Source organism: Piliocolobus tephrosceles, chromosome 4 (assembly GCF_002776525.5).
Source record: "Piliocolobus tephrosceles isolate RC106 chromosome 4, ASM277652v3, whole genome shotgun sequence".
Lineage (NCBI taxonomy): Eukaryota > Metazoa > Chordata > Mammalia > Primates > Cercopithecidae > Piliocolobus > Piliocolobus tephrosceles.
Genome location: NC_045437.1, coordinates 132,587,028 through 132,610,805, shown reverse-complemented (window position 1 = coordinate 132,610,805; position 23,778 = coordinate 132,587,028). Strand labels below are relative to the sequence as shown.

Below are 23,778 nucleotides of genomic sequence, written 5' to 3'. Positions count from 1 at the left end.
AATTCTGCATTTCTAACAAGTGACACCATTACTGCTGCTCTGTGGGCCACAAGGAATAGCAAGGTGAGGACTCTATTTAAAATCTGTCTTAGCACTTTTCTTGCTGTTTTCTGGAAGCCTGGCTTGAATAGGGCTCTTGCCACCAACCATATCCATTGCGTTAAACATACATATAATTCTCTATTGTCTTTTCCTTCCAATTTTGTATTTGACTTATGTTTTTGGTTCTTCTCCCTGTTGCTCCTCTGGTTGTCAGGAGCTGGGGTTGTGCCACTGAGAAAGGGTTGCACATGTAATTCATTATGATAATTAAATCTTTCATCATTGTGCAATTAAGAGTGGGCATGTCTGGTTTTACTCTGGGACAACTAGTGAAAAAATATTAACAGTGAAAAATATAAGTAATACAGGGTTGCTGGTGAGCAAAATCCCATTGTGGTACATGTGTGTCTGTACATGTTATGCCTGACAGTGACAACTGTAGCAATTGTTCCCAGTGTTGATTTGCTGGCTGTCACCCATGCTGATTTCTGTCTGCTAGTGAGGTGGGTGTGGAAGGAGTAATGAGAACCATTATGCTCTTCAAAGATCCCTTTCTCCATAGTGCTGAGAAAGGTCTTGGAGGTCTGGCAGGGATAGTAGATAAACATAGTAGCTAGGGACCTTGAGTTGATCATCGAAGCTCCCATTAGTGCAAGGGGTGGAACTTTCCTTAATAGAAATTACTGTAAATGGATATAGGAGTCATGGGGGTAATTGACTAACCAAGGCATAAGCATGTTTGCGGAAAGGAAAAGCCACAAAACAGTATGCCTTTGCCCATTAGCCCCAAAATAAAAGTGAGTGGCAATTGCTGGCAATCCATCTTGGGCCAAGAGTAGAGCTCTTTAGGATGTCAAATTGCGTGGAAATTATGACAAGGATGCTAATGTTTATTGAATCTGGTGGACTGTGTCTTTTATGAGTTGGGTGATTTTCCGAGAAATTATAGTTTACTTATCTTCAGCTTTCTGTGGTTGAACCGTCTTGGTGATACACCTTGGGGGAAGCTGTCTTCTAGAGCTCCTTTGAGAATGCTCTGCTATTCTTTTTACTGCTGGGTTTGAAACTTGACAGAGCTTGATGGCCTAGAATTTTACAATGTAAACAATAATGCTACCCAATCACATCTCAACAACCTTCTGATGGAGAAGTAGATGGAATGTTCTTTCAGGAAATCAACTTCATGAAGCTCAGCTCTATGCTCAAATGTGGTTCCCAGGCCCCTTGGGTTGTGTCTGACTTTCAGTGGAGAGCCAGGTGCTCTGATTCTTGTTCTCATCAGAGGAGGTGACTTTGATAAAGTGCTGTATCCTTGCTGAGCCAGAATCATGTTTCTCTTGAAGATGGGAAAATTATACCTACTATGTTCTGCTAGCTTTGAGGATTAGGCATCACCATTTTTGGAAAGCAGGGGCTTGGAGTTTGAACACAAAGCATTGATTTGGTATCGCCCTATGAAAACACCACATTTTGAACATCTAGACCTTTTTGCCACCATTAAAAAATCCCATCCCAGACCAACAACCCTGCATTAAACAGCAGGCTTTGTGCACTGGACCCTGTACAACTCGAGTTCTTTATTTTATTTTATTTTTTTTGAGACGGAGTCTCGCTCAGTCGCCCAGGCTGGAGTGCAGTGGCGTGATCTCGGCTCACTGCAATCTCTGCCTCCTGGGTTCACGCCATTCTCCTGCCTCAGCCTCTCCAGTAGCTGGGACTACAGGCGCCCGCCACCACGCCCGGCTAATTTTTTGCATTTGTAGTGGAGACGCGGTTTCACCGTGTTAGCCAGGATGGTCTGGATCTCCTGACCACCAGGATGGTCTCGATCTCCTGACCTCGTGATCCGCCTGCCTCGGCCTCCCAAAGTGCTGGGATTAAAGGCATGAGCCACCGCGACCGGCCCTCGAGTTCTTTAAATATTTACATTTGGAACCCAGATGTGGCAGGCCTCCTGGGGCTGGCTGGTGCTCAGACCGTTCCCTAAGGTCTTTGGGACTGAACAAGAATGGATTTTTACTGAAGATTTCAAGAGAAAACAGGGAATATGGTTGGCATCATAGACTGCACAGTAGAAAACTAATAAAGCTCTCATCCCTGTTCTGTCCTCTGCCAGCCACCTGTCTCTTAATCCAAACAGACTCTCAGGACTCTCTTGTCCAGGCTATTCAGCTTATGTCTGTAACTTATATACCCCGTATAAGTTACCCTGTAACTTATAAACCAAGCCCTGGACTTAGCCCTAGAGTGATGATCAAGTGCCTCTGGGAAATCTCCTCCCCATTGAAGCTTCTGATTTATTCACCTAATTAACTTTATTGAGGGTGGGTGGGATCACCTACTAAGTAAAGATTTACTCTATGTTGTTATATACCCTGTCCATTTCTACAAAAGACTGAACCTTTTTAAGCACTCCAGGTCTATGTGAAAACAAACCTGAATTGCATAGCCTAATACTAGGCATCCTTCAGTTCGTTACTGACCATCCTGTTGCCTTCTGGTCTCTCCCTTAAGAGAGTCCTTCAGTCACCCTAAAGTAGGAAAAATGGTTTTGCGTTCACTTCACCTTTCTTCAACCTGTTAGTAGCCCCCTTCCTGTTCCCCTGTTGAGCCACATCAGCTAGCCTTGTTCTTCCGGGAAGAAGTCTCTCAGATTCTCTCCCTTTCCAGGATTTCTTCACGCCCACCCCCAGCCTTGCTGTGGCACTTGAAAGGTGATAATGAATGACAATGATGTAATGTGTCACTGCTGCAAGGCTATTTGCATTCAAATAGAGGCTCTGGCAGTTGCAGGATCTGGACCTAAAAGAATGACTCCTTCTTAGGGATAATTGCAGTCTTTGGGGCAGGCCAATGAGGCCACTGTTTGGCAATGTCTAACCAACATTGTATATGGATGCCCTTGCGCCTCAGTGAGGGCTAAATGCACTGTGTGAGATGGGTGGATGAGGGAGAAGTGAAAAAACACATTTGACATTACAATATGATTCTATGTTAAAATGGCTTTTATGAACTGCTCTGCAATCACAAGGTGCAAATACCATCACATCTCTTTGACTACCTTGTCCGCTACTGTATCCTTAATGTTTTAAACAGTGCCTGGCACATAGTGAATGTTCAATAATTATTTGGGAAATGGATCGATGGATGGATAGACGGATGATTTAATTTTCCAACAGATTGCTTAATCTCTTCCTCACAAACAGGGACTCCAAATATAGTTCTCTTGAGACTTCCAGTCCTGAAAACAGCTATGAATTCCAGGATATTTTCTTAATCTCAAAGAACTGGGTGGGGCAGTCAGTCTTCTTTTGATACCAGGGGAATCAGGAGAAATCCCTATGCTGTCTTGGCTGTTTCTTTCTTGCTGCCAGAGGGTGTCGCTGGTGAAGCTGAATTCTGCACAGTCCCGTAGGCTCGTTCACCTGAGAGGAGCCTTCAGTGGTTCTCCAGGGAGGACATTCCACTTATTGTGGACTAGACTGGGCCATGAGTACTGAGAGATCTGGCTGCCAAGACATCAGATTTGAGCCTCTCCTTGAGTTCAGGTGCACAGCCACATCCCAGGGCACAGGCCAACCCTAGGAGGCTGGTGCAAGCCTGGTCTCAGCTTCCTGCACTTACAAACCCAGAATGCTTGACCCTCTTTCTGGAGATCATTCTCCCAAGGAAGCTTGTTTCAGGGGTTCAAGGACCATTTTCAACCCCTCCCCTTGGCGCGACATGGCTAGAAACTTCTTTTGCTAAATAGAAGTGGTATTGGTAATAGTAGTAGTGGTAGTGATGCCAATTATATTATGTGAGGCACCATACAAGAATGTAATCCTTACAATGATCCCATGATACAGATATTCTCACTAACCTCACTATAGAGATGAAGGAATCTGAGCACAAAGAAGTTATTTGCTCAGGGTTCCCACTGGACTGAAGAATGTCATAAAGATTAAGATACAGGCTGCATGCCTTCAGAGTGTGTGCACCTAAATACTCCATAATGATTTTCACAGCAAACCTATGAGATAGGTAGTAGTAATGGTTCCATTTGACAGATGAGGAAACTGAGGCTTAGACACTCTCAGATGGTTTGAAGCACTGTAGAAAACAGGATTCCGCTCTTGGACAACATAGAAGGATGATGTGGTTATTCACACCTTTGGTAGCGAGGCACCCAGAGGCTCTGGCCCTGGGATTCCTGTCCTTAGATGTGTCCTTAGTGTTTATTAATTGATCTTACAATAATGCATGGATGCAGATGCCCCCATCTGAGACCATTCCTCTGAACCTTGTCTTAGAAGTATCACTAGGTAGCAAAGATCCCACTAAAACCCACATAAAACAATAACAAAAATATCTGTCCAACCCTACTAAGGTCAGACATGAATATATTGGACCTTACAATGCCTCGAGAGAAAAGACTGTGAAAAGATTCGAGGTCTAGTCTGTTCCTTAATTCAAAATCAAATTCTCCTTCCTATACCTATAACTTTAATTTAATTTAAAACTGAGCCAAGTCTTTAGGGGCAAAGTGAGACAATTTCTTTCTCTGAAAGAGAAGGGGCATTTAGGAGAAATTTTTTTTTTTTAATTAAAATTTTAGATTCAGGGGGTATATATCTAGGTTTATTATAGGGGTAGATTGCCTAATGCTGAGGTTTGGACTTCTATTGATCCCATCACCCAGATAGTGAACAGAGCACCAAATAGGAAGTTCTTCAGCCCTTGCCCCTCTTCCTCCCTCCCTCCTTTTGGAGTCCCCGTTGTCTGTTGTTCCCACGTTTGCTTGCGTGTACTCAAGGTTTAGCTCCCACTTATAAGTGAGAACATGTGTTATTTGACTTTTGTTTCTGCATTAATTCACTTGGAATAATGGCCTCCAGCTGCATCCATGTTACTGCAAAGGACATGATTTTGTTCTTTTTTATGGCCAAGTAGTATTCTGTGGTATATATCCAATCCACTGTTGATGGACACCCAGGTTGGTTTCATGTCTTTGCTATCGTAGATAGTGCTGCTATGAACATATGAATGCATGTGTCTGTTTCTTTGTTTTGTTTGGAGAAAGGGTCTTGTTCTGTCACCCAGACTGGAGTGCAATGGTGAGATCATAACTTGCTGCAGACTCTATCTCTTGGGCTCAAGTGATCCCCCTGCTTCAGCCTCCCTAGTAGCTGGGACTACAGGCATGCACCATCACACCTGACTATTTCTTTCATTTTTATTTTTAGTAGAGGAGAGGCCTTACTAAGTTGCCCAGGCTGGTCTTGAGCTCCTGAGCTCAAGCGACCCTCTTGCCTAGGCATCTCAAAGTGTTGGCATTATAGGCATGAGCCACTGTGCCCAGGCTCGTGTCTTTTATTTTTCTTTGGGTATATACCCAGTGATGGGGTTGCTGGGTTGAATGGTTGTTCTATTTTTAGTTCTTTGAAAAACAGGAGAAAAATCTTGAAGGGCACCTTCAAAGCTTTGCTTCTAAAGGGCCCATGAGCTAATCCTAAACAGCAAAAGTGTGTATGGCACTTCTCAGCCTCTGTAAAAATAAGATCCCTGTTTGGGAGGCATAAGAAAAAATCCTACCACCAGTTCTCACCCAGTGAAGCTATATGCTGGGAATCTTATCTCTTTTAAGAGGAGATTCATTTTTTCTGCATCTTTGGAAACCAAGAAGATTGAGTTAAGTTTTACTGTCAGAAATATATCTTGGCAAAGCAGATTTGCTTTCATTTTCTAAATAAAGTGTATTAACCAGTCAGAGAGATTAATTGAATGCCAGTGATTAAACTTGGATTTTTTTTTTTTTTTTTTTAAAGAAGAACCTCTGTAAGATTGTAAAGAATAACATAGAGTTTTGCTTAATGCTTGGCACATTGTAAGCATTTGATGAGTATTAGGCAGTACAATTGTTGTTATTGCTATTATTATTATTAGCAGTGGAGGTTCTTGGCTGGCAATCCAATCCTAACTGCAGATCTTTACTATGAAAAAGAAATGGAGTTTAGTAATAATGCATATAAAGTGCTTTGTATAGTCTCTGGCACAAAGTAAGCATTTAGTAAACTCAAAGCAAATTTCTAAAGTGTAAATTTATTAAGGTAGGTTAAGTTGCTGTAAAAGAGACCCAAACTTCGTGACTCAAATAAAAATAAATGTATTTCTCACTTACATTACAAGACCAGAGTGATATAGTTTGGATGTTTTGTTCCTTCCAAATCTTACATGAAATGTGATCCCCAATGTTGGAGGTAGGGCCTGGTGGGAGGTGTTTGAGTCATAGAGTGGATCCCTCATAATTGATTTGGTGCCATCTCCAAGGTAATGAGTGAGTTCTTGCTCTGAATTCACACTAGATTTTGTTGTTTAAAGAGCCTGACACCTCTTGTCTACTCGCAGGCGCTCTCTCTCTCCCCCTCTTGTGCACGTGCTCTCTCCCTCCCTTGCTATGTGATACACCTGTTCCCCCTTTGCCTTCCACCGTGATTAGAAGCTTCCTGAAGTCTCACCAGGAGCAGATGCTGGAGCCATGCTTGTACAGCCTGCAGAACTATGAGCCAACTAAAACTCTTTTCTTTATAAATTGCCTAGTCTCAGGTGTTCCTTTATAGTGTTGCAAAATGGGCTAACATACCTGTGAATGTTCCAAGTGTTAGAGGAAACTTTTCAGACAATTTGATTATGAGCATGTACTAAAGTTTTATCATGATCATGTGTAGAAGGCAAATGAACCTGAGAAGGCCACTTCCGCAGTTAACTTTTGGCAGGGACATCTTATAGGAAAAGGGGATGGTTAGATAATCATTGTTAGACTAGACACAGAAAGAAAAGAAAGTCTGGTTAAAGGTCACTAGGCTCTTGATTGACAGTTGGCCACTGAGTGTATGGGTAATTGGGCATGTAGGTAATTAGTTTGCCAGAGCAAACCTTAATCCTATTAAAGTTCACAGAAAATTGCTTAAGCATTTTATCAGGAATGTTAACTTCTCAGAAGAAGGTTGTGAAGCAAAAAGATTTTTCTTTCCCAGGTCAAGTTTGCAACAATTTTTATTATGTTTTATTATGTTGCAAACCTGACCTGCCCTGGATCACTCTTCCCCATTCAGTAATTCAGTACCCTGGTTGATGGCAGTGCTGCCATTTTAAGTGTTGGCTTTAACGTCCTTCTCGTCACTGTCAGCAGCCCCTGAGAAGGGGAAAATGAACAGGTCCAGCAACAGAGATTTCTTCTTAAGCAAGTGAACCAGAAGTTATACTTCTATTCATATATCACGGAGAGCTTCATTATGTGGCCAAAAAGGTGCACAGAGAAATGCAATTCCTGACTGGGCACCCAAGTTCTAGCTGCAGAGCTTTTACTATATGCAAGAAATGGAGTTGGGAACAGCCAGTGGTCTCGACCACAGCAAGGGTGTGTGCAGCCTTTTTGCTCCTGATGCCCTCCTGTAGCAGGAGTTGGTAAACTGGCCTGCAGGCCAAATCGTATTCACAACCTGTTTTGTAAATAAAGTTTTATTAAAGCCCAGCCATGCTTATTCATATATTGATTGTTGGTAACTGATTTCATGCTACAATGACAGGATTGAGTAGCTGAGATAGGAGCACGTGGCCTGCAAAGCCTAAAATATTTACTGTTCGGTCCTTCATAGAAAAAGTTCACCAACCCCTGTTGTAGAGAGGGTTCTGAACTGCCCACAAAAGTAGAATTGTTGGGTCAAAGGGTATGTGCATTTATAATTTTAGTAGATAGTGTCCTTCATACTTGCACCAGCAGTGTGTAAGACTGCCTGTTCTCCAGCATCTTCCACAAAACAGAGTGGGCCAGGTGTGGTGGCTCACGCCTGTAATCCTAGCATTTTGGGAGGCTGAGGCAGGAGGATTGTTTGAGGCCAGGAGTTTGAAACCAGCTTGAGCAATGTGGTGAGATCCCCCTCTATGAAAAAATGAAAAAGTTTAGCTGGGTGTGATGGCATGCTCCTATAATCCTGGCTATACAGGAAGCTGAGGCTGGAGGATCACTTGAGCCCAGGAGTTTGAGGCTGCAGTGAGCCGTGATTGTGCCACTGCACTCCAGTCTGGACAAGACAGCAATACCCCTATCTCTAAAAACAAACAAGCAAGCAAACAAAAAACAGTGATTCTGAACTTTTCCATGTGGTCAGTTTGATAGATGAAAAATGGAACTTCATTATAGTTTTAATTGTACTTATATTATCATTAGTAAGGTTAAGCATTTCATATTATGACTGAAACTAATTATGCTTTAAGAGACTTTTTACTTTTTTTCTATGAATTGCTTGTATCCTTTGCACATTTATTAGCAAATATTAAGTTGTTCATTTTGCATAAAATTTCTAGTTCTTTATGTGCTAGGGAATTAAGCCACTTGTGATATTAATTGCACAAAACTACATCATGTTTTTGGCCATATATTCTTTTGACTTATGGAGGTTTTTGGTGTGCAAAAATGTTTTATTTCTGTGTAGTCAAACTTAACAGCCTTTTCTTCCCTGACTTCTGATTTACATTCATGCTTAGAAGGCCTTCTTCATTCCAAGATTGTACAAACATTTCTTCTATTTTTTCTAATAATTTTGTGGTTTTCATTTTTTACATTTAAATACTTACTCCATCTGTAATTTATTTTGTTTTAAGTTTAGAGGAATGGATTCAATTTTTTTTCTCCATATGGCTACCCATTGTGTGAATGCATTTCTTTAATACTATGCCTTTATCATATATTAAATTTTGGTATGCTTTGGGGTCTATTATTGGATTATTCCATTGACATTTCTATTTATGGGGCAGCATTATGTTGCTTTAATTAATGTAGCTTTATATTATATTCTAATATTTGGCATGGCTAATTTTCCCTCATTGTTTTTTTAAAATATAATTTTTCTGGCTAATTTTACTTAGTTATTTTTCCATAAGAAAATAGCTTAAAAATACTGCTTATAATTTTTATTTGGAGTACATTACATTTATATATTAACTTAGCAGAATGTTTATGATGTTGATGCTGAGTTCTTAAGCATGAACGGAATCCACCTTTCCATTTGAAGGGCTTATTTTGTTTTAAAATTACCTTTTTAGTTGTTGACTGCATTTCTCTGACTGTGACAAATTTCTGAGGCTGGACCACTTAATTCATTTCTTTTTCTTTTTGTTTTGTTTTGTTTTTTTTTTTGAGATGGACTTTTGCTCTTGTCAGCCAGGTTGGAGTGCAGTGACGCAATCTTGGCTCACTGCAACCTCCACCTCTTGGATTCAAGCTATTCTCCTGCCTCAGCCTCCGAAGTAGCTGGGATTACACGCATGCACTACCACTCCTGGCTAATTCTGTGTTTTTCGTAGAGGTGGAGTTTCATCATGTTGGCCAGGCTGGTCTTGAACTCCTGACCTCAAGTGATCAGCTCACCTCAGCCTCCCAAAGTGTTGTGATTACAGGCGTGAGCCGCCATGCCTGGTCAATTCATTTCTTAAGCTGTTTTAAGAAAGTTACTGTTAACTTACTCTTTTAATTGCTGAGATGTGACCTAAATTCCACAAGTTCAGAAAATCTGGGAGCTAACCACTTGCTTGTCCAATTTTATCACTAGAGCAAACACATCTTATGGTAGGAAATGATACATCTGTGGATTTTTATTGCCTTGTTATCTGTGTGTTTTGAGGTTATTGCATCATAGAACAAGGGTCAGGGAACCATGACAGAGTGGGAGGAGAACGAGATCTGGAGCACAGATCTGGAAAAAGTATTGGTTTCCATATTGAAATATGGAAAATTCTTTCCATAGGTTGAGATTTCAGGAAGCACCCCCTGAGCTAGGACTTGTAAATCTCCGAGGCACAGGCAGTAGTGTGAAGTGAGACGAGGAAGGGAGGAGGGCCGTTATAGCGTGTGCTATGGAACAGCTTATTTCTGTGAGAAACTGGCTCAGTTGCTCCCTGAATCTCTGGGAGAAAGTATAGAACAAGCCTCAGAGTTGCCCCGCCTAAGGGCCAAAGCCTCTGGAGTATTTACCAACTCCTATTTGTCATTGAAGACTGCACCTGGTGCCATCAACTCCCAGGCACTTCTGGCTTGCCTTGAGCCTTGAGTGGAGCTATTATTAACAGAAGCCTCAGGCAGAGAGTTGAAAACTCTCCCAGTTGGAAGTCATTGGTCTGCATGAAACAGTGAAGAAGAGACTCTCTGAAAACAAACGTAAATTTCTGCATCCTAAGCCACCAGCTACCAGTCTCTACTGGAGGAGGATTAAGACAGTTAATTTTTTATAAGGCACTATTTATACAGTCTACACTACTTTCTTAGGAAGTTCTGCCTTCACACTCACCTGAGTGGGTGTGTCTATGTTCTGTGCCTTGAAACTCTCTCTTCTGAAATTTTTTTTGAAGACAGGATCTCATTCCACCTAGGCTGGAGTGCAGCGGCGTGATCACAGGTCACTGCAGCCACAACTTCCCCAGGCTCAGGTTATCCTCCTGCCTCAGCCTCATGAGTAGCTGGAACTACAGGCGTGTGCCACCACATCTGGCTAGTTTTTGTATTTTTTTTTAGAGATGGGGTCTCGCCATGTCGCCTAGGCTGGTCTCGAATTCCTGGACTCAAGCAGTCTACCCACCTCAGCCTCCCAAAGTGCTGGGATTACAGGCATGAAGTACCATGCCCAGCCTTCTCTTCCCATTCTTATTCCCACCACATTCATTCTGTGCTTGTCTCAAAGTTAGCATTGTCTATGGGCTTGTCAATAACCCATGACTTGTTGCTAGAATTTATCTCAATTCAAATAAGCAGGGCAGGTCAGGTTCCTTTTTTGCGATATGAAACTGAAAAATAAGGATCCCGTTACCAGTTAGCTGTAGGAGCTAGAATTAAAATGTTAACATATGAAGAGAGGAACACATGAATGATGCAGAAATAATGAGGAAGGTAATTGTTAGAGGAATATAAAGAACAAAAAAGAGAAAGTTAAGAGACCTAGCCCTAGATGTGCCTTGTTTCTTGCCTTTCCTGAGTGTGGTTGTTCACATTTTTCTGCTTTCCCATGAGGCCCTCCAGTCTTCCTGCCTGCCTTGCCTACCTGGCCTGCCTTCTCCTTCGCCTTCCCCTTCCTTCTTTCATTTTGGGACAGGGTCTCCCTCTGTCACCCAGGCTGGAGTGCAGTGGTGTGATCATGGCTCATTGCAGCCTCGACCTCCTGGGTTAAAGCGATCCTCCTGTCTCAGCCTCCCTAGCAGCTGAGATTACAGGCGTGCACCACCAAGGCTAGCTAATTTTTTCCTTATTTTTTGCAGAGACAAGGTTTTGTCATGTTGCCCAGGCTGATCTTAGACTCCTGTGCTCTAGTGATTCTCCCGCCTTGGGCTCCCAAAGTGCTGGAATTACAGGTGTGAGCCACTGTGCCGGGTCCCATGAGGCATTTTTTTTTTCCCTTACAACCATCTCCACCCTTTACTTGAGTTAATATGAGTGAGCTACTGCCATTTGTCTTGATGGAAAACACATTGTCAGAGAAGTGGGGGATAGTTCTCTAAGAGTGACTCATGTCCCTCTTCCATTTCTGCTATCCTGTCTCCCTCTACTGTGGCTGAGGGCAGCGAATTTGCCAGTCTCCTCCTGGGAACTGTTTATTTATTTTTATTATTTTTTGAGATGAAGTCTTGCTCTGTCACCCAGGTTGGAGTGCAGTGGTGCGATCTTGGCTCACTGCAACCTCCGCCTGTTGGGTTCAAGCGATTCTCCCACATCAGCCTCCTGAGTAGCAGGGATTACAGGTACCCGCCATCATGCCCAGCTAATTAACTGTTATATTATAACTGCTATGAAAAGCTCCAAGGAAATAAGATCCTGAGAAAATGCTAGTCATTAAGTGGAACAGGCTTGTCCTTCCCAGAACAGGCAGTGATAACATCATACAGCTCACTCTATAAGGAAGCTGAATTTTCACCCTCTCAAGAAAAGAGGAAACCTGATTAAATTCTTTATGGTCATAAGCCCTCATTCTTTATAAATCAGTTGTGACAGTAAGGAGGTTAGAGGGAGGAAGTTTTAGCAAATTTCCTTTGATGAAACTTGATGGAATCTTCTTACCTGCATTTTTACTGACTTGAGCTGCATTGACGAACAAGTGTCACCTACCATCCACAGAAGAGGGGCAGTGATCAAGTAAAAACAGACAAAATGAGTCAAGAGGCCTAACTCCATCCGTTCACACTAAACACAATATGACCGACAATCAGGCCACATTAAATATATGTTCCAGCGACACCTCTACAGATATTTACTGACGTCTTTCATGTCCAGGCTCTGCGCCAAGTGTCACAACACAGAAGTGAGTAAGGCAGATGTGTTCCTGCATTAAGAGAATGCGAGTCCTTGGGGGAAGATGGACACTGATATATAAGCATCTCGAGTGTTACTAGAGGGAAGGGCATGAGAGCAGGTCAGGGAAGGCCTCCTCAAGAAACTCTTTTTTTAAAGCTGAGATGAAGAATGAGCAGAGGCAAAAGCCTTCTAGGAATAAGGTTACTATTTAGAGGAAAAGGGCAGTCTCCCATTGGGTTTCATGTGATTCCTTTGTGCAGCTAATGCCCCACCTCTAACCTCCCACAGCACTCTCCTTTCTCAACAGCAGGTCACTCATTTTTGGAGTGGTGGGTACTTTTTGATCACCTGTTTGTTCTTTGCAACAGATGCTGTTGGTGCCTGCATACCTCCCCTCAGTCCTCCATAGAGAACTTCTGCTGGCAGCTTCCTTCCAGGCCCAGGGCCATCCTGCATCTGCCTGCGTGGGTTTGCCATCTGCAGAGACTATGGGGGATACATGGGGGTAGGTCAGAGGTGTGGGAGAGTTGGCCGCCCTTGTGGGTTCTCTAGTGATGTGGGACAAGAGTTGGAGGATAAATACCCCAGCTTCCTCACCCTCCAGTGGGACAATTCTCAGATGTGTTTTTGAAGCCTCTCAGAGGGTCCCAAATGGGGCAGAGGACCCAGCTACCTTAGAAAGATGTCTTCAATTGGCTTTCCTCCCTTCCTGCCTGCTTTCTGCTTCACTTCCTCAAGGTGCTTCCTGGAATCACCTTCATAAACATGTCCTGAAATCCTCACCTCAGCATCTGCTTTGGAGGGGAAGCCACCCTGAGACAGTCTTCAAGTTCTGTATGTGGCTTTCAAGCTGATTGTCATTATTGTGTCTTTTGCTTGTGGGGATTCCTGGGAGCAGAAAGGAAGGGGTGGGGGGTTGAGAACTTACATTTTCAGTTACCCTGCTCCTCTCATAATCATAAGGCTAGGGATGTGTGTGTGTGTGTGTGTGTGTCTGTCTGTCTGTTTGATTAAAAGTAGATCCTCATTAGTTATTGGAAAGTAGTGTGCCAAGAAGGGAAGAGGGATCACCAGTGTCAATGTTGCTGAGAGAAGAAGGAAGATAAAGATTATGGAATAGCCGGGCGCAGTGGCTCACTCCTGTAATCCCAGCACTTTGGGAGGCCAAAGTGGGCAGATCATCTGAGGTTGGGAGTTCAAGACCAGCCTGACCAACATGGAAAAACCCCATCTCTACTAAGAATACAAAATTAGTGGGGTGTGGTGGCGCATGCTTGTAATCTCAGCTACTCAGGAGACTGAGGCAGGAGAATCGCTTAAACCCAGGAGGCGGAGTTTGCATGAGCCGAGATCGCACCATTGCACTCCAGCCTGAGTAACAAAAGTGAAACTCTGTCTCAAAGAAAAAAAAAAAAAAGATTTTGGAATACTCTTTGGATTTAGTGAGGAGATCTTTGGTTGCACCCACATGGGCTATTTACATGGAATGTTGGGTCCAAACACATATTGGAATGAATTAGTGATTATCTCTGTTTTTCAGCCTTCCTCCTTCTTAGACAAACGCAAAGTCACTGAAAGCAAATTTATCTAGTTGGTTTTTTAGTAACTGGAGATCGAAAGTAAAGATCAATATCATTTGACAGAGGGTGGCCATGAGCCAGTATTGAAACATATGCCCAGTTCCAACTATCCTCTGATTCCCATCTTCTTACCAGCACCTCCTGGCAGTGGGCTAGGATGCAATGTTAACGTTTAAAAACATATTTTTGCTGGCTCACGCCTGTAATCCCAGCACTTTGGGAGGCCGAGATGGGCGGATCACGAGGTCAGGAGATCGAGACCATCCTGGCTAAAACGGTGAAACCCCGTCTCTACTAAAAATACAAAAATTAGCTGAGCGCGGTGGCGGGCGCCTGTAGTCCCAGCTACACGGGAGGCTGAGGCGGGAGAATGGCGTGAACCCGGGAAGCGGAGCTTGCAGTAAGTGGAGATTGTGCCACTGTACTCCAGCCTGGGCGACAGAGCGAGATTCTGTTTCAAAAACAAAAACAAAAACAAAACATATTTTTGCGTGAGAAATAAAGGGAAGGGATAATGTACTTGATTTTCTTTTCATACTGCCAATTGTCTTCAAGTAACATCAAAACTTGGAATTCTAGTTTAGAAAGTAGGAAAAACAAAAAAAAAAAAAAAAGGAGAGATGCTCTTTAGGAGGCTGTTAAGGACATCTGTCTTAGCGATTCTAAGAGAACTTTCTCCAGAAGTCTTAGCCTGAAAAGTAACGAACAGGGCAGAAAACCCAAGGGGATGAGCCCTGACCTGGGAGTCTAGCGACCTGAGATCGGGTGCTATAACAGAGTCACTCCCTGTGTGACCTGGGGCAGGAGACTCTTCCTTTCTGGGCCTTGGTTTCCTCATCTATGAAGTGGAGAGGTTGAACTAAGTGGTCTTTGGCATCAAGATTCTAGGGTAATCTATTTCATCAATTGATGAATCTGTTGATGAATCAAGTGCATTGGCTGCAGGCTCTTCTTTCAAGGTCCCGCTTAGGATCTGTGTCAGGTAGGGTAGGAAATGGAAAGTGGGGTGGGCTCTTATCCATTCACAGATAATCCTGGGAGCCTACTGTGTGCCAGGGTCTGTTCTAGGCATTGAGGGTGGAGAGGTGAACAAGAGACTCAGCTACCCATCCTGATTCAACCAAAGAAGGGCTTGAATGAAGAGAGGGTTTGGAGTTTTGTTTTTGTTTTTTTTAATTGTAGAAAATAAGTCTTCCTCTCTCGTCATTATAGTTGGCACTTATTGACACTTGAGTGCTGGTATTTATTTTTAAAATTAGATTAACCATTTACTCTTTAGCAGGAAACAGAGCTTTGTTGAAAAATAACACTCAAGATAGGGGCATTTTGGTGGGAAAAATCTTGGTACTTTGGGTGCTGTTCTGGAGAGTGAGATGGGATGGGTAATTACAGCAGGAGGCTTAGGGTGGTGTAAAGATGCGGGTGCCTTACTCTGGGCGGGAAGAGGGGTCTGTTCAGAGATAGAGGAAGTTTCCTTATCTTGGGCCTCCCAGTTTTGCCAATGGCTGGCCCTAAAGTTACCAGTCAGGTTACAACGCTGTTTTCTATAAATGGGGATGGAGATGGGGAGGGAGTGAAAATAGAAATGATTTATTGTCCTAAAGCAACAGATCTGGGCATAGGCCCAGTGCTACTGAAAGGGTCCTTTTCATGATGCGTGGGCAACTCTCTTGGCTTCCTAAGTCATCAGCGAGGCGATTGGAATGACTTTTAAACATGGACCCTGTCAAATGATGCAAAAGTCCCATGATTTACAACCCCCAAAAGTTTATCTTGCTCTGGGAAAAAAGAAGACCTTGGAACCAAAGCTTCACATTTAGAAGCCAATAAAAACATCTTAAAATAACGCCCTCTTCTTCCTCCTGCTCCATAATGAGAAATGGAGAGATTTAGCAAGAGGTGGGGGTTGTGGGTAGGACTATCGCAATCACCAGTGATTGAGCTTCAAGGTCCAAGGACTTTGTTGTGGTCACTGGAAATCTAATGATTTATAATTAACTCCAACAAGAAAAACCAAATGCCATGCACTTTCCTAACAGAGCTACAAAAATAACCACATTCACAGTGTTTGCAAAATTGGAAACAAATGTCCTAAAGAACATAAGAGCTCCATGCCGTCCTACCCAAGCTTTGGAGGAAGAAAAATACTGGCACTCCATCATGACCACAAATGATGAGCCAATATCGTTTGTCATGGGAAATTCATCTAGGCAAAATCAGATTGCACCATTAGCCCTCAATGACTCTGAGAAATAGCCATACTGAAATGCCTCAAATTAAAAGCAGCCAAGGACTGGAATTAACATCCTCTCTTCTTCTAGTTGCTGAGTTTTGTTTCTTTATCCCCTCTTTGTAAATGGAAGAGCTGGAAGGGGGAAAAGAAATACCTACTTGTACCTTACTCCTGACACAGCTTAGACCCATGTGGTTCTTAAGAGTGGGTATGAACAAAGGTAATGACCATGAAATGTACTGGGGGGCTCTGAGGTGGCGCAGAAAAGCATGGTGACCTTAGTTCACTGCTGAAGGATGATGAGGATGCTGGTGATTTGGCAATGAGATTAATAACTTGAGTTAAATTTTTTTTTTTTTTTTGAGACGGAGTCTTGCTCTGTTGCCCAGGCTGGAGTGCAGTGGCGCAATCTCGGCTTCCTGCAAGCTCTGTTTCCCAGGTTCACGCCATTCTCCTGCCTCAGCCTTCCCAGTAGCTGGGACTACAGGCGCCCGCCACTACACCCGGCTAATTTTTTCTATTTTTCGGTAGAGACAGGGTTTCACTGTGTTAGCCAGGATGGTCTCGATATTCTGACCTTGTGATCTGCCCGCCTCAGCCTCCCAAAGTGCTGGGATTACAGGCGTCAGCCACTGTGCCCAGCCAAGTTAAAAAAAATTTTTAAGGATATTTAAATTCCACCCCATGAATAACCTTAGTTCTGTGCTGACGTGGAATATGAAAGGTTTGATTATGAAAGTTTATTCAGGAAAAATTATCTGTAGGACACCTTTGATACTATTGAAGATGAAAGCCATGCAGGAAAGGACAGAGTTAATATTCTAAAACAATAATGAACTAAATCCAGGTAACATCATAAACACTTTAAAAGCATTTCCTTTAAATTGCACAGCCCCATGAGACAATCTTTACTATAATTCTAATTTTATAGATGAGAAAATAAAGTCTCTGCAAAGTTCAATAACTTGCTGAATTTCAGTTAGTGAGAAGCAGGACTGGGATAAGGATCCACGATTATTTGACTCCAAAACGTCTGCTCTAAACTGTTTCTTAAGTGGGTTTCTATGCATTTTCCCTGTAAAGGTAATGTCTTCCAAACTGTGATTCACCAGCTCAGGGGGTCCATAGGAAAATTTTGAATGACCTTGCTGTTATTTTTCTAAATCTGTGTGTAAAATCGAAAACAAAACCTTTTCAACTCTCTCATAATCCTACCTATGATTCTAAGAATTGAGTAATGTGCCTTCCCTCAGGGGACCCCAAGACTGTAATGTTAGCTGAGGGAGAAGGAATATAGATGAGTGAACTTTCAAACAAACTAACTTAAAGGTAGCAGCAATCAGATGTGAAAACTTGAAAAGTGCCCGAGAATCAACTGCATGGACCTTGTCAGTTATGTAAACTTTGCACAATGAATATGCAAATTTCTTACTTATTCTCATGGTTATATACTTCTAACAGACCTGGATATGGCCTCCTGGGAAAATGCTGGTCTAAGCCTTTCTGCAAAAGTCACCTATGAGACCAAGAATTTCCACTGTTTCTGTCCAAAGCATGGGATTAATTGAAGAAATTCTCACTCCTTGTTTTTTGCTTGAGAAATTAATTCTTCCTATGGGAAATATTTTTAATGCCCTGAAACTATCTGAACTTCAGGAACTTGAGCCTTGTATTGTAACTGCCTTCTGCCCCTAAGGAATATAATCTATCTGAGCCATTAAATTGTTGTGAATACCAATAACAGGACATTTTTATGGAGTTCAGGATATGAAGCAAAATCATATTAGACTGCTCTGTGTGTGTGTGTGTTGCGTGTGTGTGTGTGTTTGCTCACACTGAAAAACTAGTTAAACATTTCAGATCTCTTTAGATTTATACAGGGTTATTACAAGGCTCCCAAACTTTCTTTCTTTCTTTTTTTTTTTTCAGTGGAAAATAACTTTTATTGAGACCCCACCAGCTGCAAAATCTGCTCCTGGCATTAAGCTCCTTCTTCCTTTGCAATTCGGTCTTTCTTGAGTGGTCCCGTGAATGCTTTCTTCTCTTTCGTGGTCTGGAAGCGGCCATGGCCAAACTTGGAGGTGGTGTCAATGAACTTAAGGTCAATCTTCTCCAGAGCCCGCCGCTTCGTCTGCACCAGCAAGGACTTGCGGAGGGTGAGCACCCGCTTCTTGGTTCCCACCACACAGCCTTTCAGCATGACAAAGTCATTGGTCACTTCACCATAGTGGACAAAGCCACCCAGAGGGTTGATGCTCTTGTCAGACAGTGGAGGCATTGTTCTTGATCAGCTTACCGTCCTTGATAAGGTAGCCCTGGCCAATCTTATAGATCTTCTTATTGATCTCAGTGCGGTGATGGTAGCCTTTCTGCCCAGCACGTGCCAGAGAGAAGGCCACACGAGCAGGATGCCATGCCCCAATGCAGGCCACCTTGTGCAGGCCACGGTGGGTCTTGCGGGGCAGCTTCTTGGTGTGCCAACGACTGGTGACCCCTTTGTAGCCTTTGCCCTTGGTCACCCCGATGACGTCGATCATCTCATCCTGCCCAAACACTTGGTTCACAGGTACCTGCTGCTTGAGCCTCTCGCGGGCCCAGTCCAGTTTCTTGGCCACGGTGCCTCTGTTCACCTGGATTTCCATCAGGTGGGCCTTCTTCTGGCGCAGAGGAAGCAGACGCATCTGGGTGTGGGCAATGACATGGATGACTTGGCAATACTTCTTCATGCTGCTGAAGTCCTTCTCCAGCTGCTTCTTGCCATCCTCATCCTGCCATTTCTTGCAGTACTTGGTAAAGGCCTTCTTAGATTTGTGCCAGTTCTTATAGAAACTCCTCTTGCATTCATCACTGATGTGCTCAGCGAAGACAGTCTTAAAGGTCCGGAGGCCTCGAGGGGTTTCCACGTAGCCCACAATGCCCACAACCACCATGGGTGGCGTCTCCACAATGATTACAGCCTCCACCACCTCCTTCTTGTTCACCTTAGATCCTGGCCTGTCGACTTCCCGCACGATGTGGGTCATGCCAGCCTTGTATCCCAGGAAGGCTGTGAGGTGGACCAGCTTAGATGGATCATCCTTAGGGAGGCTCTTAACCTTCCCGCGATGCCTGCTGCTGCGCTTCCAGGGCAGGAAGCCGAGGGACCCATGTCTGGGAGCGGAGAACTTTCTGTGAGACATCACGCCATCAAATCCCGCTGGTAGAGCAAGGCTCCCAAACTTTCTAGAGGCCGCAATCTTCTGGTGATCTTTATCAAGCTGTTCTCCTTTATCCTCCTATGTGGCTGCTTGTTTGGTTCTTTCTCCCCCACCCCACCCCCCGCCCCCTTCTCTCTCTCCTTCTCTTGTTCTTTTTTTCTTGAATTTGGCTTTAACAGAGAAATAAAATGTCAACTATACGTGAAAAAAATCCAGTGGTAAAATTTGCAAGTGGGAATACAATTTGAAAGCAATGCCAAAGTTAGGTTAAGCAGCCAGGTTTTTTTTTTTTTTTTTTTTAAATTTAATTTTTAAAAATTTCTCTGCTAATTAGGCTGCACATTTGAAATCTTAAACATGTGTAGAGTTGTGAGGGATCCTGTGTGTTGAGAGGAGCTTAATTCCAGCAGTGCTTGATAGCTGAGTGTTGAGTTTTCCAACGGTCACAATAGACACCATCAACATTCATTATTTTTTGAGTGCATTTTTCTAAATGGCAGCGTGGAAGGAAGAATTAGAGAAAGTTAGAGCTACCCTGAACTCAGATGTCATCTATCCCAGGGGTTTTTCATTTTTTTTTTTTTAAGCCCAGGAAACAAAGTAATATCCAGAAGTCTGATGTGTAAAGCAGATAGCCTTGAGCCTCTATGTGTATAGGGGTGTTTGTGAGTGTGGGTTCATGAGTGCCTCATACTTCTCTGTTAGGACAGAGCATTGTCTGCCAGCAGTGGGTACACAAAATTCTTAGGATTATAGATTAAAAGTTCATAATCTCAGACTACTCTCTCATTTTATTGAGTCAGAACCCAAGTCCCAGAAAGTTGAACTAAATTGTCCAGGGTCACACTGCTAGAAAGATATGGAGAAGGCACTTGACTGCATTTTGTTAATTTGATCTTTCTTTCTCTCTCTCTCTCTTCTTTGTTTCTTTCTCTCTCTCTTTCTCTTTTTCTCTCTCTTCTCTCTTTTTCTTTCTCTCTCTTTCTCTTTCTCTCTTTTTCCCTCCCTCCCTTACCCTCTCCCTTTCCCTCCCTTCCCCCCCCACCTTCCTTTTTTTTTTTTTTGAGACGGAGTCTCGCTCTGTCGCCCAGGCTGGAGTGCAGTGGCCGGATCTCAGCTCACTGCAACCTCCGCCTCCCAGGTTCACGCCATTCTCCTGCCTCAGCCTCCCGAGTAGCTGGGACTACAGGCGCCTGCCCACCTTCCTTTTTAAGACAGGGTCTCACTCTGTCACCCAGGCTGGAGTGTAGTGGTGAGATCGCAGCTCACTGCAGTCTCAACCTTCTGAGCTGGGCAAGCACCACCACACCCAACTACTTTCAATTTTTTTTAAAATAGAGATGGAGTTTTGCCATGACTGGTCTTGAACTCCTGAGCTCAAGCAATCTGCCTGCCTCGGCCTCCCAAAGTGTTGGGATTACAGACGAGAGCCACTGTGCCCAGCCTGCTCTTTCTTTTCTACTATAATGCACTGTGTTTCACTATAATGCTTGTGTTTCCTGGAACGCAGGGAAATTATGAATCTTTGCTAGTGAGTAATCCAATAAATGTTATGTGTGAAAATAAAGTTAGTGTATATGTAAGGATAAGGTGAGGAACTTTGTAAAGGCTCATTAAGATGACCATTCAAACTATGTATATAGCTGGCAAATTAGGAGTGTGAGAAATAGCTGTGAAAGATTGATATAACAACATTGTAAAAACCAAGAAAATGGCCAATTTCAATCAATAGACCTATTCTCAATGAATGAGAACGTATGTATGAATGAAAAGTATACCTTTATATATGGTCATTGATATCAATGTAAAGTTTTTAACTTTCCTTCTTCTCCTTCTCCTCCTTCTCCTCCTCCTCCTTCTCCTCCTTCCTCTTCCTTCCTCTTCCTGCTCCTCCTCCTCTCCGTCTCCGTCTCCGTCTCCTCCGTCTCCATCTCCTTCTTGTCTCCGTCTCCTTCTCGTCTCCGTCCCCTTCTTAGTTTCACCTTATTGCCCAGGCTGGAGTGCAGTGGTGTGATCACAGCTAACTGCAACCTCAACCTCCCAGGCTCAGGTGATTCTCCCACCTCAGTCTCTCGAGTAGCTGGAACTACAGGCACACCACCACACCTGGCTAATCTTTGTAGTATTTTTAGAGATGCGGTTTTGCCATATTGCCCACACTGGTCTCAAACTCCTGGGCTCAAGCGATCTGCACAACTTGGCCTCCCAAAGTGCTGGGATAACAGGCGTGCGTCTCTATGCCCAGCCTAGCTTTTTGATTTACAATTTTTCTCAAAGTTAAGAGAATATCCAGAATATATGCTTTCCTACTGATTTTCCAATATTCTATATTTATAAAACAAAATATCCTCTGTATTTCTACTTTAGAGCTACTATTAGTTCATCTGTTATAAATGTAATTAAAAACTTCCCCCCAGACAATCTCTGTGCAGAATTGCTCTGCACTTCTTTTCCACCAAATGTAGTTTCTGCCTGCTTGGAACTCATTATCAATAGTCTCATCCTGTATCACCACCATTTGGTTAGAACTTTGTGTTTTTTTTTTTGTCATCAGGAAACATTCATTATGTGGATGTGTGTGTGGTCTTGGAGTTGTCCTGGGGATGTCATCAAACAAATACCTGATGTTTGATCAGGTTCAAATCTAGTAAGATCTGAGCAGCTGAGACAGGGCAGAAGGCGGGGAGTGTAGGTAGTCCAGAATCGAAGAATCAAGTTGTTGGCAAGAGTTGCACAACAGAGACTTTTACTCTCTGTCTTGTTTAGTCTAATTTGCTGAGGTAGAACCTGAGGGTCCCAGGTTCTAATATCTTAAAAGGCAGGATGGAGTCAAGGGGCACTAGGCTGGGCAAATCCCTCCTGTGATAAGCCAGGAGCAGAGATACTAGAATTTCCTCACCACCTCCAACCCAAAATGGACTGACCAATATTAGAGGCCAAAGCACTCATTTAGACAGGATTTGGTCCTCTAAGTTGCTTTTTCGTGTGGACAGTACTTCTTCAGAGAATCTAGGCTTCATAGTTCCTCAGAGCTTGGGTGGTCTAATTACCAATTCTTTGTTGAAAGCTTTGTGGCATTCTGGCAACATGAAGTTGAAGCAATCACACCTACTTCTCCAGGCCTTTGAGAAGATGCCTATTTCAGTGCTCATGCCCTTTTCTTTAATGTATCTTTAAGTTGTGTGTGTGTGTGTGTATATATATATATAAACGTTTATGTATATATATATAAAAGTTTAAGTTCTGGGATACATGTGTCTGGGATACAGGTTTGTTACATAGGTATACATGTGCCATGGTGGTTTCCTGCACCTGTCACCCTGTCATCTGTGTTTTAAGCCCCCCATGCATTAGGTATTTCTCCTAATGCTCTCCCTCCCTTTGCTCCCCACCCCCCGACAGACCCCAGTGTGTGATGTTTTCCCTCCCTGTGTCCATGTATTCTCATTGTTCAACTCCCAGTTATGAGTGAGAACGTGCAGTGTTTGGTTTTCTGTTCCTGTGTTAGTTTGCTGAGAATGATGGTCTCCAGCTTTATCCATGTCCTTGCAAAGGACAGCTCATGCCCTTCTACTTCCCCTGTTAACCTTGAAAATGAGAGTGAGGGTTCAGCCTAGAAAAATGAATGGGGAGGGCACAGGTTTTGGGCATTTGATAGATTCTGGGAAGCTGCCCGCCTCCCCCCCATCCTAAACAATAAACACCAGTTGTTCTTCTGTTGTGTCAGGCATATATTTACATCATTAAAGATTCATCACCCCTCTGATTCTAAAAAGCATTTTCATGCACTGAAAATGTCTTCAAATATGGAGAAATTACACTTTAATTGGATTACCATCTTCATAGGAATTAGTACATTTCTTTGATTCTAAAATGCATTTTTCCCCACGTTTTAACACTTGGAAAACTGTTATTAAATTGATGATTCATTTGAAAAGAGCTGTCATCTTAGAATAAAATACCACACCATAGCTTCTTTAGTTAATTTCTAATTTTGACTCTGAATGAAACTGTGTAACCACAAGATCATGGTGGTAGTGACAGGAGAGGAGGAGGTGTGAGGAGCGTGTGGGCAGATTCTTGAAATGAGAGAGGGATTGTGCTAGAGAAAATTTTGCCTGCTTATTTTTTTATCTGGGATTATGGTTCTCCTCTGACCTCCATTCAGCTGCTTATAACTGAGCATTTCTCCCCCAACTGGAGTGGAGAATTTTGGATCTTTTTCATCTTTACAATCAGTCATTTGTTTATTGTCTACTACATAAAATTACAAGGAGATATCAGGCAAGCCCTTCTACTTCAGGATATATGGGAAAATTGAGAGGTTTTTGTGACTATTGCATAGTAGAATGGGAAGAGGCCTCCATTAAATATTACTTTTTGGTAACTGCTTTATGTGGTATAACTCAC

At 43.0% G+C, this 23,778-nt stretch overlaps 1 pseudogene across 1 annotated transcript; it reads right to left on the bottom strand.

Annotated features, from left to right (window-relative positions):
* Window positions 1–18,085: 18,085 nt before the first annotated feature.
* LOC111547175 lies at window positions 18,086–19,371 on the bottom strand (annotated as a pseudogene). Its single transcript, XR_002733049.3, has one exon. The product of XR_002733049.3 is annotated as a 60S ribosomal protein L3 pseudogene (transcript).
* Window positions 19,372–23,778: the final 4,407 nt, after the last annotated feature.